Source organism: Wyeomyia smithii, chromosome 3 (genome assembly GCF_029784165.1).
Source record: "Wyeomyia smithii strain HCP4-BCI-WySm-NY-G18 chromosome 3, ASM2978416v1, whole genome shotgun sequence".
NCBI classification, from domain to species: Eukaryota; Metazoa; Arthropoda; class Insecta; order Diptera; family Culicidae; genus Wyeomyia; species Wyeomyia smithii.
Window position 1 is genome coordinate 234,491,803 of NC_073696.1, and position 17,774 is coordinate 234,509,576.

General features: G+C 37.9%; 1 protein-coding gene and 2 long non-coding RNA genes across 18 annotated transcripts in view; 2 read left to right on the forward strand and 1 right to left on the reverse strand.

Moving 5' to 3' along the window:
• Positions 1 to 17,126, forward strand: part of LOC129726799 (uncharacterized) — a 41,075-nt gene extending 23,949 nt beyond the window's left edge. The window contains exon 3 of the long non-coding RNA XR_008728412.1: positions 16,365 to 17,126. This is a non-coding gene — a long non-coding RNA (uncharacterized LOC129726799). The remainder of the gene's footprint in view (positions 1 to 16,364) is intronic.
• Positions 1 to 17,774, forward strand: part of LOC129726794 (microtubule-associated protein Jupiter) — a 231,208-nt gene that overhangs the window by 185,631 nt on the left and 27,803 nt on the right. The gene's annotated exons all lie outside the window — the stretch shown is intronic.
• Positions 1,773 to 7,325, reverse strand: LOC129726798 (uncharacterized). 2 transcript variants are annotated; one of them, XR_008728411.1, is made up of 4 exons: positions 6,966 to 7,325; positions 5,951 to 6,093; positions 5,146 to 5,270; positions 1,773 to 2,076 (listed from the first exon to the last, which is right to left on the reverse strand). It is a non-coding gene; the product is annotated as an uncharacterized LOC129726798 (long non-coding RNA). The 2 variants fall into 2 exon arrangements; XR_008728410.1 differs by lacking the exon at positions 5,146 to 5,270.

Consider the following 17,774-nt stretch of genomic DNA (forward strand, 5'->3'; position numbering starts at 1 on the left):
GGTCGATTATTTCGCAGATCGCTGACATAGGTAGTACAAAATTGCGGCTGTTTTGCAAGTCCAATGCCCCCCTACTGTTTTATTTCGTCACGCTATTCATATTTCAAGTTGAGTTCGCAGTAGTTGTTCTTTTTATTTCGCGGCAGCTTTCTAAAATTTTTTTTGGGGGTGCGATGATTCAGGACTAAACTTCTTATGATTACAAATGATCTTGAAAATGATAACATATAAATGGTCTAATTAAATTTGAACATAAAACATTGATGAACAGACCTATTTGGTCAAATAGGATCTTTCTTCAATTACGTTCGACTGCGGTACGATTTTTATACATCGTCTTTGTTTTTTGTATAGTAATTATTGTTTTTTTTTATAATTTTATAAAATAAATTAAAGGTTCTAAAAATTTTGCTCCTATACAAAAACAATTCGGTAACTGTGCACCTTCTATTACATGTCAATCTAGTTGAGTATTTTTACAGCTGGACAAGCGCTGCATGATTATCCTTATAATAAACAAAAAATAGGGTTCAATGTCCGCGTATTTTAGGCCCAATCACCAGCGAGCACGTCATGCCCAGATGTCAGATGAAAACACTGAGCGGCTCCTTTAACATCCGCTTTTTCTGTATCAGCGAAAAAACCGATATGATGTCTCAAGAGATCAACTAATGTTTGCTTTCATGAGGTACTTTGAAGTCCTTGAGGTAAAGCTTATTCGAAAAGTTCGTGACGATCTGCTCTCTCAATCATAACGAATTGCTGTCAAACGCAAACTGATGTCTAGCCTAGTCTAGTCTACACTAACACAGCCAGTACTTGGAAGAATCCTGGAAAATGATATCCACCCTTTTTTTAAAAATGATTTTCATACATTTTTCTTGTCAACTGTGTAGTGCAAACTGTCAAACGCATGTCTTGAAGGAATACCTTAATAGAATACAAAAATGGCAGAAACAGTCAAAGCTAGCTAAGCCGGTAAACTTCGTTCTTTTATTTAAATAATTTTTAAAATTTTTAATTGATTCCACATATATCCAAAGATTGATCTTGCAATTTGTTTGTAGTCTGCAAATGCATGACGAGTTGGTCACTTTTGCATGATTCACATACCTGTCAAAGTTAACCCTTGCATGCCCGGTGCAGTTTTTCATATTTTCGAAAAATTCTTCTAACTCAGTCAAAACTCAATCAAATTTGATTAAACAAGTTTCCAAATAATAAAAAAAGTATTGAATTTACTTAAAGTAATCTTAGTTAAGGGTTAATTACGTTAAATTTGGAGAAGTGAGTAAAGTTCGATAAAAGCTCAAAAATGTAATTTTCAACAATGATCATTCCATACCATCAAAAAATATACTGATGAATTCGCAGGAAACCATAAAGATTTTAATTTCAGAGCTGGTTTTTAAGCTTTTACAACAAACCAAATTTAAATCGGTCTAACGACGATCAAATAAGAGCAAATTTAGCAACCAACAGCTCGTGAACCAAAATGAAATATAAACACTGGGAGTCGCCATCTTAGCATTCAAAAAGATGTCTGTGATTGATTTTTTACTTCTGTGTATCATGTCGGTTTCAGAAATATCCAAATGAGGAGGAAATCGGTCATTTTGAATGTTTTTTTTACGGAAGTCGCCATCTTGGAATTTAAAATGATGACTGAGGTCGATTTTTGGCTGCTGCGCTTTTCTGCGTTGGACGCTTTCGGATGTTTTCCAGAAACCGGGAGTTGTCATCTTAGATTTCAAAATGGCATATGGCGTCCATTTCTAGGAGCTGCGCTTTATTCTGGTTCCGGAGATACCAATATTGGGTGGTGTTCCACCATTTTCGGCTGTTTTACAAAAACCAGAAGTTTTCATCTTGGATTCAAAAATGGCATCTATAGTCGATAATTGGCTGCTGTGCATCATCCGGCTGTTTTCCGGAAAAATTGGTTGAAATATTAGTTTTACTTGCTTGGAAGCCTCCCTTCCTTTGCAGACTACAGAGGATTGTCAAACCATTTCTTCCCCCATAAACTTCCACATGTCAAATTTGGTTCCAATTGATTGACAGGGTGTCGAAAACCTGGAAAATCAGGAAATGTCAAGGAATTCATTTCTCGATCAGGGAATATCAGGGAAAACTGACAAATGTTCAGGGAAAATTTTTTAGCCGAGACGCGATTTTTTTCAAACGACTCTTTAACGCAAAAACTGATTTTTGGCAGCATTGAAGGTTGATTCGCGACTTCTACGGTCCGCGGTTTCATATTTGATTGGGGTTTCAGAGTTGCGTTTATTTACGTTGCACTTTTTTGTGCTGAATGCTGAATATCAGGGAAATTGATGTTATATTTCGCGGAATATCAGGGAAAATCAAAGAATTTGATTTTGGAAACTTTTTCGCCGACCTGTGATAGTTCCCGAGTTATACAGTGATAATTATTTGATTCGTATAAAACCCCTTCCTTCCAGTAGAGGGAGGAGTGTTGATCCTCCATGAAATATTTCTTGCTCTCAACATGCCAAATTTAGTTCTAATCAATACTTCTCGAGCTAAGCAAAAGTTTGGGTTCGCCACAGAAGGCAGAATCACGAATGGCAGAAGCACGAAAGGCAGAATCATGAATGGCAGAACACTATGACCGTACACACAAGGCAGAATATTTTAAAAGGCAGAATTTCGAAGGGCACGAAAGGCAGAATCACTGGTAGCAAAACCAGACTCAAGATAGCCAAGTGCGTGATTGGTGTGAATCCTGGTCACGGTATCAAAGCTGCTACTCTAAATTTATTATTCAATATTATTTGCTAACCAGACATAATAACTGGTCACAAGCAATGACCAGTTTTGATGGAAGGTGCAAATCAAGCCTAATTATTAGATCCGAAACGCGCAAACTGGTTAGGCTCAGTAACATAAAACAACTCATGCGGCGAAGACGCATAATCGAGGGCAAGGAACCGAGGCGGCACAAAGCCGCCGTGGTTTCCGCGGTCCGAGCCGGCCGCCGACCCGCCGTCGGAAGCGGCGGCCTCTCGCATACAAGCAACTGATCTACTGGTTTTCTAGGATTATTCAAACAGGTTTTCTTTCCCTTAGTTAAGTCCGAACGAGCGGTAGCGAGTAAGGACAGCATACACTTGAACAATAGAGTCGGCCAAAGGCCGCGAGTGTGTGTTGTTAAAAAGAAAATAGACCATTTTTTGATTCTGCCATTCGTGCTCTTTGTGATTCTGCCATTCGTTATTATGCCTTATGAAATATTCTGCCTTTCGTAATTCTGCCTTATGAAATATTCTGCCTTTCGTAATAATTTTTCGTGATTCTGCCTTTCGTGATTCTGCCTTTTGATTTTCCGCCTTTCAGGAGACCCAATTGTTTAATTTTTATGGAGCCCCTTCCTGCCAGAGGAAGAAGGTGTGTCGAACCACCATGTAAAAAGTTATTGCCCTTGAATACATTCACATGTCAAATTCGATTCTTTTTGCCCTATTAGTTCTCGAGTTATGCAGGAATTTGTGTGGGAGCCCTTCTTTCCAGAAGAGGAAGGGCTATCAAACTGCCCAAGAAATATTTCTTGCTCCTACTTCCAAATTTCGTACCATATACTTGATTAGCTCTCGAATTATGCAGGAATTTGTGTTTCATTTGCATGGGACCTCTCCCTTTCAGAGGAGATAGGGGTGTCGAACCACCATGTAAAAAGTTATTACAACAATTTTATGCCAAATTATGCAGAAATTTGTGTTTCATTTGTATAAGAGCTCCCCTTTCCAGAAGAGGGAGGGGTGTCAAAGTGCCACAGGAATATTTATTGCTCCTAAAAACCTTTACATCCCAATTTTAGTTTCATTTGTTTGATTAGTTTTTAAGTTATGCAGAAATCTGTGTTTCATTTGTGTTGGGTCCCTCTTTTTCAGAGACGACAGAAGTCTCAAACCATCCTAAGAACCATTCCCAATCCTTGCATACATATTTTCACGTCGATCGGTTCAGTAGTTTCCAAGTCTATATGGAACAGACGGACAGACAGACAGGACTGCATTTTTATATATTTGGATGTCGAAAATGTCGGAAATGTCAAAAAAATGTCGATGTCTAAATGTCGAAAGTTTTTACATTTTGACATAAATGTTAAAAGCGGTTAAGAACATCCAAAATATCCTTCATGTCAGGGATACCAACTGTGCAGATTTGTCTGCAAAACGCAGATTTTTAGAGTTCGTGTGCAGATTTTTATATATTCGCAGATATTCGCAGATTTTCCAAAGTTACTGCAGATTTTTGTCAGAGTCTCCTTATATTCGCGACTTTCATAAAATGTGTGCAAATTTTTGCAGACTTTTGTCTGCGCGAGCAAAACTTTTTCGTATCACGGATAATTTTTTTTCAGATTTCGAGCAGATTTTTCCGGCTTTTCGAGCAGTTGCAGACATTTTTCAAAAACATCTGACATCTCTGGTTCATGTCGAAAATAGTAAAACCAATCAAAAAATCACAAGGATTGTATACAAAGCCACAACGGCAAAGTTGACATAGAACTACATACAAATGTTTGTTACAATACTTGCATTGTTGCATTTGAGAGCGACCACAATTGCTTAGTTCGAAGCAAATTTCTCCTTAACAATAATTCTCTGAATGATAGATGCTAAGATTATGATAGACTATTTAATATCAATAAATTATAAATAAATTTTATCCAACACTCATGAAATAATTCTCTGAAAATAATGTGTGGTGAGAGTGGTAACTAGGATCGATTTACGGCCTATGAACATGATCCCGAATCCGGAAATAATCAGGTAATATTTGGTCATTTATGGGTGTTTTCCAGATCGGAAGTTGCTACTTTGGCTTTCAAGGTGGTATCCGAAGACGGTTTCCGGCTTTTGGCCATCCTCCCGTTTCCTAAAGTACCAATATTCAGCTGTGTTTGGCCATTTTTGGGTATTTTCTAGGAGTCGGCAGTCAACATCTTGAATTTTAAAATGGCCGGGAACCGACCTTAGATGTCGTTTTGCATTTTTTCAGTGTCACCACATTATTTCCATAGTTATTTTATTAGTGTTGAATAAAAGTTATTGTTATTGATCTGCCGCTACCTCACAAAGGCAATTCTTTACTAAAAGAAGAAATAAATGCACCTACCACTATAGCTGCCGCTACTGTTGCTATCCGCTGCCGCTACTTCCGCTACCCGCTGCTACTTAGTTAGGATCATCTTTGTCGCCATCTTCTAATGAAATGATTGACCAAAAACCAGAGACAAGATCCTATAAAGCCCAAAGAGTGCATGCCGGTTTACTGGGTATATAATTCTGTCGAACGTGCTATAAAAGCAAGCATTGAGCGACCAATCAGAAGTCGAAATTTGCGTTTCAACAAGAATTGACAATTTTTAATAGTACAAATGATCGACTAATCAAATTACAATTTTCTGCAGTTTAGCGGATGCATAGACGATTTTCAAATCATTTGAAATTGGCATTTGATATTGGACATATTTTTCTCTTTTTTTTTCATTTTACCCTATTTAACCGAGTTTCCTGAGAGACGTTGTTCTACGTCAAAAAAAAAAAGCAAAATAGATGGCAAAAATGTTGAAAGTGTAAAAAGTTAATATCTTTTTTTTCTACATGCAAGGTTGCATATTCAATTTTAGGGGACTTTTTTAATATCATGATACTCACCGCGATTATTGGCTGAATACTGCACTGCATGTAGATTCTCAAACTTTAGGCATAAGAGTTAGACCACTACTTTCTTCGAAAAACTTGCAGCATTACTTAAGGACTGCAAGTTTGTCGTACATCATGTTTCAAAATTGTACTCGCGGAGCGAATTATCGGCACGCGGCCAATTGAATGGAATTGACACCCCAAAATTGAGTATGCAACCTTGTCTGTACAGACCATTCACTGCGAATAGTAATATTGTTTTTTTGTGACATTACCCGAGTGTCTGCTGTATTCCGGAGTTCCATTGTTAGTATTATTACTATTGAAAGTAAGCGACATGCTTATATTGCTATCCATGCTTGTGTGTTTATTTTTTCATCCTTCCTTTTTACACTTACTGCTTCCAGCCTCGTTCCTCCTGCCAAAATTATCGTCAATTATAATTTCCTGTAAAGGTTTTAGCTTAATCTCTTTCTAGCTAGTTGAAGTGGATTTTATTTTTATCAAAAGAAAGTCATTGAGATTTCATAGAATTCAACGCAAAGGAAGGGTGAGCCTGAGAACAAACACAAAGTCGAAAATTTCAATATTCTTCGAAATGCCAATAAATTTCCTCAGTAATTCGGGGACATTATAATCTGTATAAAGGGTTAAAAACGATAAGAAACAACCTTTCAGGCGCCATTTATGTACTGAAGAAAATCCCCTGCGAAACAGATGTAAACTGCTCAAAACAGGTCAGGTAAACTGCTGCCTAGTGTTTTTTTCTGTACATGCCCTCAAATTTACGAGTGAAAAAGTTATGAAGGCCATTTCATATGATGTTCTCGCTTACGTTTATTGGAGTTCCGATGTAAACCAGCTTATTGTAATTTGAACTATTATACTTTTCTCGCACGTTATAGGTGATTAATTCATAAAGATGTAGCAATGCAAACGTCTATCGATCATGAGAAAACAAGATCGGAAAGTATTTCTTATCGATTTTGTATGCACATGCGCAACGTAAAGGCCAAGCAAATTTTCTGCCAATCACGGTTTGACTTATCGACTAACTAGCAATTTAAGTAGTCATATGTTATGAACATAAAAAACACCGTAAATGTCTGTACAGTTCCCTTGCTTCCAATCACTGGCGAATTCTCATTATTGGCATTGCAATTTCTAAGATGTTCAATGATTAGATCTTTCGATCATAATCAGCTGTGCATTGTTCAACTCTTCACTGAATTATTGTACAGAAATTGAGTGCTTTTGAGTGCTATGAGTGCTTTTCTAGTCAATACTTACAGTTAGGTGCAATCTACTCGCGTTACCATTAGCATCTGAATTATTTTGATGTGAGAGTGGTCCGCGTTTGTTAGCACTGGTAAAGTGTTTCCTATGCTTCCCAACATAACGTATGCAAATCCTTCCTACACTTTTATCTCGCGTGTCAATGTGTTTCTTGTGTTCATTTTCCGTTTTCAATCCAGCTGCACCCGCGAACAGCGACCGAACGGGTCTCGGGTAGATTCCTCCTATAAAATTAATCTAATCAAAAACAGTCAGGAATGCTGGTGGTTTATTGCCCAATAGTTTTCAAGTTTGCCGCTCTCGCTGGACTTCACCATCGAGAGTTGCCTAATTTTCCCACACTTTTCACCACTAATGACGCGACCTCTTCCGATATACTGCTGTGTGGTATCGCATTTTCGTTTGCTGTCGTGCTGTTTCATAATTGAAAATATAAATATACAATCATATATATACATGTTTACGATGCATTATGATGCTTCCGACTTGGACCGATGCATTCCAGAAAAAGTCGTCAAATTTAATTAGCTAGTTAGTCGTGATTTATAACCACGCAGCGGCTGTGATTAATGAATTTCGACTGTTTTAGTTGAAAATAACTGTTAGTTTTTTTCAATAAGGAGAAATTGCGACAATACAAATAATAATGCAGTTCGCTCTGGTAGTTTCCGATCTCGTAATGACCCATGTCATTTTCATATTTTCTGTTTCAACCTTCACTGGTTACTACAAAGAACGCGTAGTAATTTCGCTGCAATTTGTAAGCAAACAACATTGTTCGTTGTTTGACATTCAGAGTTCGCATCAATAGCACCTTTGCGCAGCAATAATCGAACGTCAAGTGAGAGGGATTCATTGAAAATTTCTTTGCTTAATTAACGTTTCCACTGTTGGAGCATACTCACAGTGAGCCGCCGGATGTGCCCACCGCAGCGGGTCAACATTTGTTTTCTGTGTTCGAGGTGCAAGACGGTATTTCCGGTGCTTAGAAAGTAACCTCAGAAAAGCATGAAGAGAGTCATTCCGATAGTCATACCTTGTTTGTCTTGAATAAAGTTTTATCACTGGGATCAACACTTAAACCTATTACCCTAAAAGCTATTAGCTCCGGCCGGCGGCTTCAGGTTCAGGGCACCTCAGCAGCTCGGTTCCGACCGCTGAACGCGGATAGTTTTTCAAGTAGTAATTAAACGTTTTTTGTTCAGCTCACCAGATGAAGTGCACAAACCGAGCAAAAGCGCGGACACCTTCGAGAAGGCATTTTAATTGAGTTGCGAAAAGCTTCGTTTTTGTGCGTGTTTGCAAATGCGGCGACCTGCGCAGCAGTTCACTTTCTACCGGCCGGCCCAGAGCGACGTTTCTTTCGAATGGTACGAGCAATACCTAGTTAGGTGCATATGTTCGTGCTCTGTGTGGGATGTTTGTTTTTCTCCGTCATTTTCTTTTGTACCCTGCAAGAAGGTTGAATCGCTTTGCTTTAATACTTCATTGGTATGTTGATGAAGCAGGTTGCAATTAGTAAGTATTGATTGTATGATAAGTGAACGCGGGGGAACACTGTGGTTATAGTTGAGGAGAAAATCTAACGTAACTTTTAGCTATATGATTTTCTTAGATGGGATTTCGTTGCATATTGAAAAACAAATTTAAAAATTCAAATAATGTGTGAAACATTTACGAACGTTTAACAGCATAAAATACATCTTTTCTGGTGCTGTGTTGACATCCAGCGGGGGTTTGGTATCAAGTGAAATTCCATTCGTTTCAACCTTCTGGACTAATCAAGTTGTTTATATTTGCTAAGAAAAATTACAGCATTCTGAAATCGACTGGATTGATTTCAGTAATCAAATGAACCCGTCATATAATTCTGTATGCAATTCAAGACGAATTCCCGTAACAATTAGGTGGCAAGAAATTAACACCAACACTGATCGTTAGGCACAAGCCTACTCAAGCGTGTTGCCTATATGAATAGTACCAATAGACGCATTCAACCTTGTGGAAATAGTAATAAATGCGTCGCTATAACGTGATCGGTTTGATGCTGTGGCGAAGGCTTCGAGTGTAGAGAACTGACGTGCTCCACGTGCTTTTTGATAGTAAACGAAAAGGCACTATTTTACCGCACTGTGTACAACTGATTGGTTGATAGTGGCGATAAATGAACTAGATTAAAAGAGTTCTTTTTTCAATAATCTGTTATATTGTTATGGCACATAAGTTTAGTTTGTAGTGTAGTGTATCAAAGCTATCTCAAAATATCTACGAATAAAGTTTCATGAAGAATGAGAACTGTAGAGCAAAATCAAAATACTTTTTTGCAAGAATGGTGAAAAATATTTCATTTCATATTTCAGTACTAATAATTCCAGAAAGTCCTTTTTCGTTTTCGAGTAATGCCCGGAATGCCAACTACAGATTATGAGTCTAAATATGAAAACTAACAAAATTGTGTTTTTGTACGCTATGAGTACAGAAATCAATAAAATAAAAGAATAGCGGGCGTTCCATACGAAGTGTCCATGCCATCTGGAAAATAAAAATCTATCTTATTCTTTTTCTTACAATTCATAGACGTAGGATAACCGAAAAAGACTGACAGAAGATTTGAAAAAAAAAAAAAAAAATAACCAAGAAACCCATAAAAAATATTTTCTTAACCGAAAGCATTGCAAGATAGATTATTTTTGTATGTTGAAACTAAATCTACATTTATCGGCAAATTTCACGTAAGCAACAACTATCATCCTGAGGTAATATGTTTCAATCTCGAGATATACCATTTTTTACGATACCAGTTTAAATTTTCTCCGTATACAATAAGGTCTTTTTTTACACGGTTTTTTACGACGATTTTCCAAATTACGCGGTTTTTTACGTCGTTTTTATTAAATAACACGGTTTTCACACGGTGTTTTGCACGATTTTTCGTCCTCGCGTAAAACAGTTACTGTACAGTTACTTACAGTGTTGCCAGATTTTTCCCCCGGTCAATGAAATCAATCAATGATTTTTTAGTCTTTCGAAAAAATTGACACAGGTATAAATAAATAAAAAGTGAACAAATTGCTGTTACGTATGTTTTTTTTATTTTATTTTAATATTTGTTCACCCCATTATGACGAGGAAATTGAAATAAAGTTATTTTCAATTTTATGTTGCCGTAGAAAAAAAAACAATATTTTTTTTTTATGTAAGATTTGGACCACTGCGACCATTGTTTTGATCTTTTGTGGTATATAAAAAAATTTGGAAAAAAGAGTTATTTTGCAACAGAGCAAAAATTTAGATGTTCTCATAGTGAATCTAGATGAATAATTCCCCCAACTTTGAGCCAAATCCGTGATGGTCGATGCCAAGTTTTTGCTCGTTCTTAGTTTCCATAGCATCGGTTTATTTCCCCCTGACATTTCTCGGGAACGAAAGAAAGCACACAGAAAATTTTACAAACAGAAGACTATAGAACATGCCCTGAAGCTCAAAATAGTTACTTCATAAATATTGTAGCTTTATAACCGTTCCGGTGAATTTTGGAGCCCCCAGTGTATGTAGACGTGCGTCAAAATGCCGCACAGTAAGTGCTCGCCGGGTTCGTCGCGTTCACGTTAGCTTACGGGAAAGCTCATTTAAGTCTCTGAAGAAGTTATCTGTGCTAGGGGCACCAAAATTCACAGGAATGGCTATAAACTATAGTTTTTTTTTCAGTTTGAGTTCTAGGGCAAACCTGTGTTTTTCAGTGCCAATCTAAAATCGAGAAGCTAAAAAACTTTGTGTTCTATTGAAAAAACCGCACACGCTTGTGCGTGGCCCCAACGGCATTCTTACTGGCTGTTAGTTTAAACCGGTACCAAATATAAATAAGCTAATTATACATTCCCATCAGTCATCTGAAGAGGGAACGAACCACTTATAGCTAAATAGAGGTAACTACGGCTTTTTTTCCGTATTCCGTTCCGTAACCGTATTTTGACATAACTTATATCATTAATTTTGTAATAACATTACCCATCAGAAACAGAATTTAGTGAACAGAAATAAAACAAAATAACATCGCCAAACAAATAGCAGTGTGCTTTTATCCGATGCGCGGGTGTCATTCGACCATTTTTTCTGTATGCAGGAGCAGACGGTCTATATTTACGAGCGAAAGCCTACTGCGACTCCCACTTACGAAACGAATCAAATAGGAGTGTTGACCGTTTACAAGCCTACTCCTCTCCTAACCCCATTTAATTGATTCATTGTGAGATTTTACTGATTATGATCAATCACGGAGTAGCAACCATTGATTTGTGCAGTCAGTCAAGCCAAGCTAAGTGTATTTCGAGTTAATAGAAAGGATTCCTATTTATGATATACAAAGTATTTAAGAGTGAACCTTGTTTGCTGCTACTTTTCGGTAGGTTCAAAAAAGTGATTTCTTCGTAGTACGTACTTCTTTTCATTAGTTAAACAACAGAAAGTTTAATTAGCAGCTGAATTGGGTTCTAAAGCTATACCAGTTTTTATATATCATTTGAAAAAGCCGCGTTTTCTGAGCAAAACGTGATTTTTAAAAAATGTTCATCGTTTTCCTTCGATTTTTAAATGAATTTAAAAAAAACTGCTCGAAAGGTCTTAAATGACATTTCGTCCATGTACGGTATATGGGAGAGCTGTCATTTAAGGCATTTCGAGCAGTTTTTTATTCTTCATTTAAAAATTGAAGGAAACGATAAACTTTTTTTAAAAATCACGTTTTGCTCAGAAAATTGCACTCTTTTAAATGATATATAAATATCAGACAACCGTGTAAAACTTTAGGACCCGCTCTAAGCGTTTTAGGGTTCCAGTATGTTATTACGGTGAAGTATTTCACAAATTATTTAAACATTCTTTCTTTAAGTACGACCCTGGTGGTATGAAATAAGTTTTTTTCTGTCTAGTGTATTAAATTTCACTTCAAAACTACGTCCTACCGTGAAGGGTCTATTTTGAGATTTTTCTCGCATCTTGTGAAACATTTTATATGTAACATTTCTATCATGTATAGCGATGTAAAACTCGACACATATATTTATGGTTTATGCATCATCCTATTCCTGAACTTCATAACATTTGTTATTAGCATCAACAGTACGAGTTAATATGCTATGACAGTTATTATTAAAAAAAAAAGAGTTCAATTTAATTCAAAATCAGTATCCTTCAACCAACCACGTTCACGCTTCCAGTACACTGATATCGTAAAAATGTTTCAAATATTGCCTTAACACTTCGCATCTTCTTCGTTACCACGTGATTGGCCGTTTCATCAGAGAGATGGTCTCATTTTCATGCAGCAGCAGTTTTTAAATATCTTCCGAGAAATGATGCATATGAAGCATATACAACTATACAACTTTTTTAAGTTCCGTCATTCTCGCTTCTACGTTTACGATGCTGCACATGATGCACATAGAACTAACTGATCAAACGATTATAACAAACGGGTAACACAAATATATCTGAACTTGGCAGAAATAACGAAGCCTGTAATACTCTTGATATGCCAGAATGATGAAAAGTACATATATCAAATTCTGTTATCATACAGTTGAATGTTCTAAAGTGTGTATTTTTAAAGTATATTCATAACAAACTTTGTTTTTCAATTAACAAAATATTGTACATTCTAACTAATTCTGATCTTTTTCTGACAAAACCCTTACAAAACATGCTATAATTTGTAAAATTCAGTAAGTAATTTTGATAGGAATTTTCATATTTTGAATATTAACGAGATCCAGTTTAGAACACAAGTTGATACAAAAAGTTCATAACAAAATATCAAGATTTGTTATAATCCTGATATTTTTGACTGATCGGGTATGCAACATTTTCAAGTTCCGTCATTCTCGCTTCTGCGTTTACGAAGCTGGCCGTTTTTTCTGTAAGACATAGCTTCGTAAACGCAGAAACGAGAATGATGGAACTTGAAAAAGTTGTATAGTTGTATGTGCTTCATATGCATTATCTCTCGGAAGATATAAAAGAACACTAACATTTTAATTGAGAAAAGAGAAAGTGAGTGTCAGATTTCAATTGCAATGTCGATGATAGATCGTGGCAACCGTATCGGATTGTGCCTGATTTTCCCGGTTCAATTCTTGCGCGACAGAAAACGGTTTCCGACTGTAAAATCGACTAAGTAGATGGTGACTACTGTGAAAGCAGCAGAAAAAATACTCATTAACTACTAACCAAAACGAAATTCTGGTGTTGTGTAATGATTGAGGGTAACTGTTCCAATACAAACACTGTCCTTCTCAGGACTAACAAATCTACAATTGAAAAGTTAATGAATTTTAATTTTTAAAGGACGTGGTAATTTTGGTTTTCTAGTCTCTTGCTCACTGTGTTGTGTGTTAAAAAAAGATAGCTTCTGGCTTTCCTACGTCAATAATGCGGTGGTGTATCAGATATAACCTTCTTCTTTTTTTTCAATAAGCGAAAAATAAGCCAACAACTTGGCACCCCGTTTACTCAGGTTATTCAACAAATGCCCAAATTGACAGTGTCATGTTGACAGTCAGTACAAAGAAGGAAGCTGACTATTATTGCCAAATCCGTTGATACGAGGATCTCTCGGCCAGTTCACTATGATGCCCATGCACGCAATCTATGCAATGCTAATTCGGCACATGAGAACATACCGATTCCGATGTCGATACCACGATCGGGTTGTGTGACGTGGGAATGTCGCATCGAGGTGTGAGAAAGAAACACGATCACTGTCAATCGTTTTCGTACGAACGAATTGTATGTTTACTTATGTACGATTTAAAAGCAGCTCTAGTGGTTAATTTAAATGTTATTCATAATTGTCTATCTATCCAAGTGGAGAGGCGTGCGCGAGAGCGGGTCGGCCGGTTGAAGATTCGATTTCAAGCGCGCACGAGTGGGAGTTTGCTGCGAGGCCTGGATGGAGCGTGGTTTTCCGCAGTTCATTCACAAAAGGAATGATTGAATAGCTTCAAGCTGCCGGAGAAATGCGAGAAAGACTGTGCACATTTGATACACTCGAACAACAACGAGAGTACTTTCCGTTTTATTTTCTTCTATGCTGTGTAAGCTCCACTTAACGGCTTTTTTTATCTCATTCGATAAGGTACCCTTAATCGTGTGTATCCATCACACTCTTGTTAGTCTAGCTGCCGCTTTCAGACTAGCTTTTGCAACATGAGTGTTGATGGGAAAATAGGGTTAACGAAAAGATTTCGCAACGATTTGCATGTGAATTACCGCCGAGGCTGCCTTTGGTGGCACTACTGGTCGCGGCTCATGGTTAGACAACATGAAATTCTTTTCGCTATTGCAAAAGTTAAATGTGCTCTCAGCTTTTGCTTTCATATTGTGCCTCTCTAGGATGCCAAAACTTACAAAGGCAGCAGCTTTCTCACTAACAAAACATACGCCACGATTCAAACGCGGTCCGACTCTGACAATTGAAATTTGTATTGTTCTTTTTATCATTCCGCATAGCGAAAATTCCTTTCCCTTTCATTAGCACTAAAGATAGCATATTAACCCCATTAAATCGCCATTTTTTTCACTGCTTCTATGCTTCATTGCGTTGGTTTTTCGTTAACTGCTTCCATAAGATTTTCCTGGTAGCTTAAGGGTAAATTTAAATAATTGCATAGACTGATCCACCCACCGGCAGCAGCGATGGCGCGACGGTAAGCTCCCGGAGGAAGGAATGGAGGCATAGCCCTACTGTGTACCTAGCCATGACTGTTTCTAATAACATTTACTTTTCCCCGTTGCAGCGTTTGTTTTCGATTTTCGCAAATTAATTGTGCGTTACTTTGCCTGCCGCTCTAGCTTGGCGAGGAGAGAACACGAACAATTACTTTCGGAATGGGTTAGGTACCGTTTTCCGGAGCGGGTTTTTGTTTCATGTGAATTTTTTAAACGATGGGTGAGGCTCTTTATTGCACTTTTTCCGCATAGTCGAAGTATTGTAATGGCAATAAGAGTAGAAAATATTGAATTTTAGTTCCAGATGTGTTTTAATCTAAGATTTGTTTGATTTTTTTTATTGAAATTTGAGGTTATTACAAAACCAAGGCACCTTTTTGTAAAGCTTAAGCTTAAATACAGCATTCTCAAGAATAATTATGTTCTAGTGATGTGATATAATCCTAGTGGTGATTTCAATAAAGTTCAGTTTTATTATTGACCAGAATTTTTACCACGAACCGTAGAAGTTAGCTTGAAAATTCACGCTTTGAGTGAAATTTATTTTATTTATTTTAACGAACAATAGTAATGGTTAATGGGTAAATGAAAAGTGGGTTCTTTATCATCTCAATCAATTCTTAAAAATGCAAGTAATATTCATCTGAATGAAGTAATAAATCCAAGAGCACAATGATGTTGTGAGTTTGCCATCACCGGCAGGAGCTTTCCATCGTAGCGTCTCACAACATTTCTTGCAGAAACTAAGTTGCATCTCTTCATCCTAGAACCGATGGAAACAATAACAATTTCACGCCCTAATAATTTGCTAAGATCTTAATCCAAGCCCTGGCACAGGCACTCTAGTTCGATTGATTTCTTACCGGTCCGACGGTCCGGAGTGTGGAAATTCGATTAAAGCTTCATCATATAAAGGTGCATTCGGCCGTTGTTGGCTGCACCACCCCACCGCTTGGGTCTAGCCAACATTGTTTTGGATCAATGAGAATAAATTAGTTTCTTGCTTGGTCATCTCTCTTACAGCCCGGCCCTAGCTGGGATCGGTTTTTCCTTATACGCCAACAGAAAGATCTCTCGCAATTCCGCGACCGGTATGTGAAAACTTAGCCACCTTATAAGTTATATAATCAGCCCCGTTCCGTTAGACGACGGCTCTAGTGAATTAGGGTCATCAGCCACTTCGCCGAACGACCGCGGAGAATCTATTTACTTCTTCATCTTTTGATTCGACGGAGCCCTGGATCCTTAAATCGGAACAGTTATGACAGAATATGAAAAAGCTGATATATAATTTTCCCATTATTATCGGTTCGCGCTGCATCATCATGCTCAGCATCTGTTCTTCACAATAATCATCATCATCATCGTCGTCGCCATCGTTGTCCTCGCGTTCATCCCGAACGAAGCGAAGGTGGAGAAGTGTTACAGCTCAGCAGCGGAATGCGGAAAGTGTTGTTGCCAAGACCGTAACATCGACCTTGAGCAATGTGCACGTTATCGTGTACAATAGCCGACGATTGGAATCGATTTTTAGAAGTTCTGCTTCTGTTGTTTGCGACCTGTTCCGGCTGACTTTGGTCAGTTTTGTTCTCCCAGTGGCGAAAAAATATACACAAATAACTTATTTCATTCGACTAACTTTGTTCTTTTTCTCTTTTTCTTTTCCAGGTATGTAAAGGCAAAATCAATTCGTCGTAGTTTGGATGAATTACCGCCAGACTAGAGCTATCGATTGGGGTGCGTGCGGCTAAAGCCACAGTTTTGCACTGCTGATTGACCACAACCAAAAGTGTTCACCTGGTGTGAAACCACATTATGGGAAACCTCTGAAAGCTCTACGTATTACTATCCAATTGTGCGTGTGATTGGGGAGGTCTACCTCTTTCGGAGATGAAGAGTGATTTCGCCTAAATCGAATCGAATTTCCATCGGTTGGCATCTAGCTGTCATTATGATTGTGCGCTCGTTTGTGAAACAATTTGTGTCAGTAGGCGAACAACGTAAGCAATACTGCAACGAAATGCATGCTGCTTTCCGCTCTCTTTGGAATGCTGCAAACCGGAACAACGATGCACTTTTTTCGAACCCCGTATTATGGCTACAAACGAGATCAAGAAAATGAAAGAAAAAAAATACAATATCAGTGGAAGGTTGATAATTTTTCAACCTAATTGGGCACATAAGGATTGTCGAAACCGTCGATGTCTTTTGAAAAATACAATAATGGGTAGAGTACAATCATGTTCATGAAATTGTTAGTAGTAATTTCTCTTCGAATGATTTTTTGTTATTTTCTGTTATCTGCCTGACTATGACAAAACAAAGCACTACCTCCTTATTTTTCACACTATCATATTGAAACCGACATCCGCACGGAATAGAACTAATATTTTCCTTCAACTAAGCAAAAAGAGAAAGCTGTTAGCAGGGACCCGGTATAAATAACAAACGTGCGCGCAAATGGGTAATTATAAATACGACACACATTTGTTTCTCACTAGTAGCAAGTAAAAAACCTCTCAGAAACAAAATCAATTTAGCAAGAAACCCCTAGTGCCCATGCTTTCCCTGGACTATTAGTCGGATAAAGTGTCCGCACTAGTCATGAATATAGTCGTAGATAAGAACAACGGCGTGGCGACGTTTCGCAGCTCGTGAATTGACTTTCATCTCCGGCGGCGACATATCCGAGTATGCCCAGGTGTGTACGGTACGTACAGACAAGCTGGAACACAAATTAAATTAGTCCTGTTCACCGTTGCGCAGCAGTAAGACCTCCGGACGCTAGCCGCTCAAGGAAAGAAGAAGGCTTACGGGCGTAATCTTCCGAGTGACAAAAGTAATTTCTCGCACAGCATTTGTGGCTGAAGCTGCGCTTAGGCGCTATCGGTATAATTGCGAAAAGCTCTCGGATTTCCGAACCGTCAAGTTATAATCTCGAGCTGCATGTGGTTGAATTTATAAGGTTGATTAAAATGATTAATTAAAATTTGTAGCTCCAGTGCAGCTGGTTTATGGAGGCACACTCACGGCGTGGATCGGGACAATAAATAAGCCAAGATCCTGGGGCATTGATTA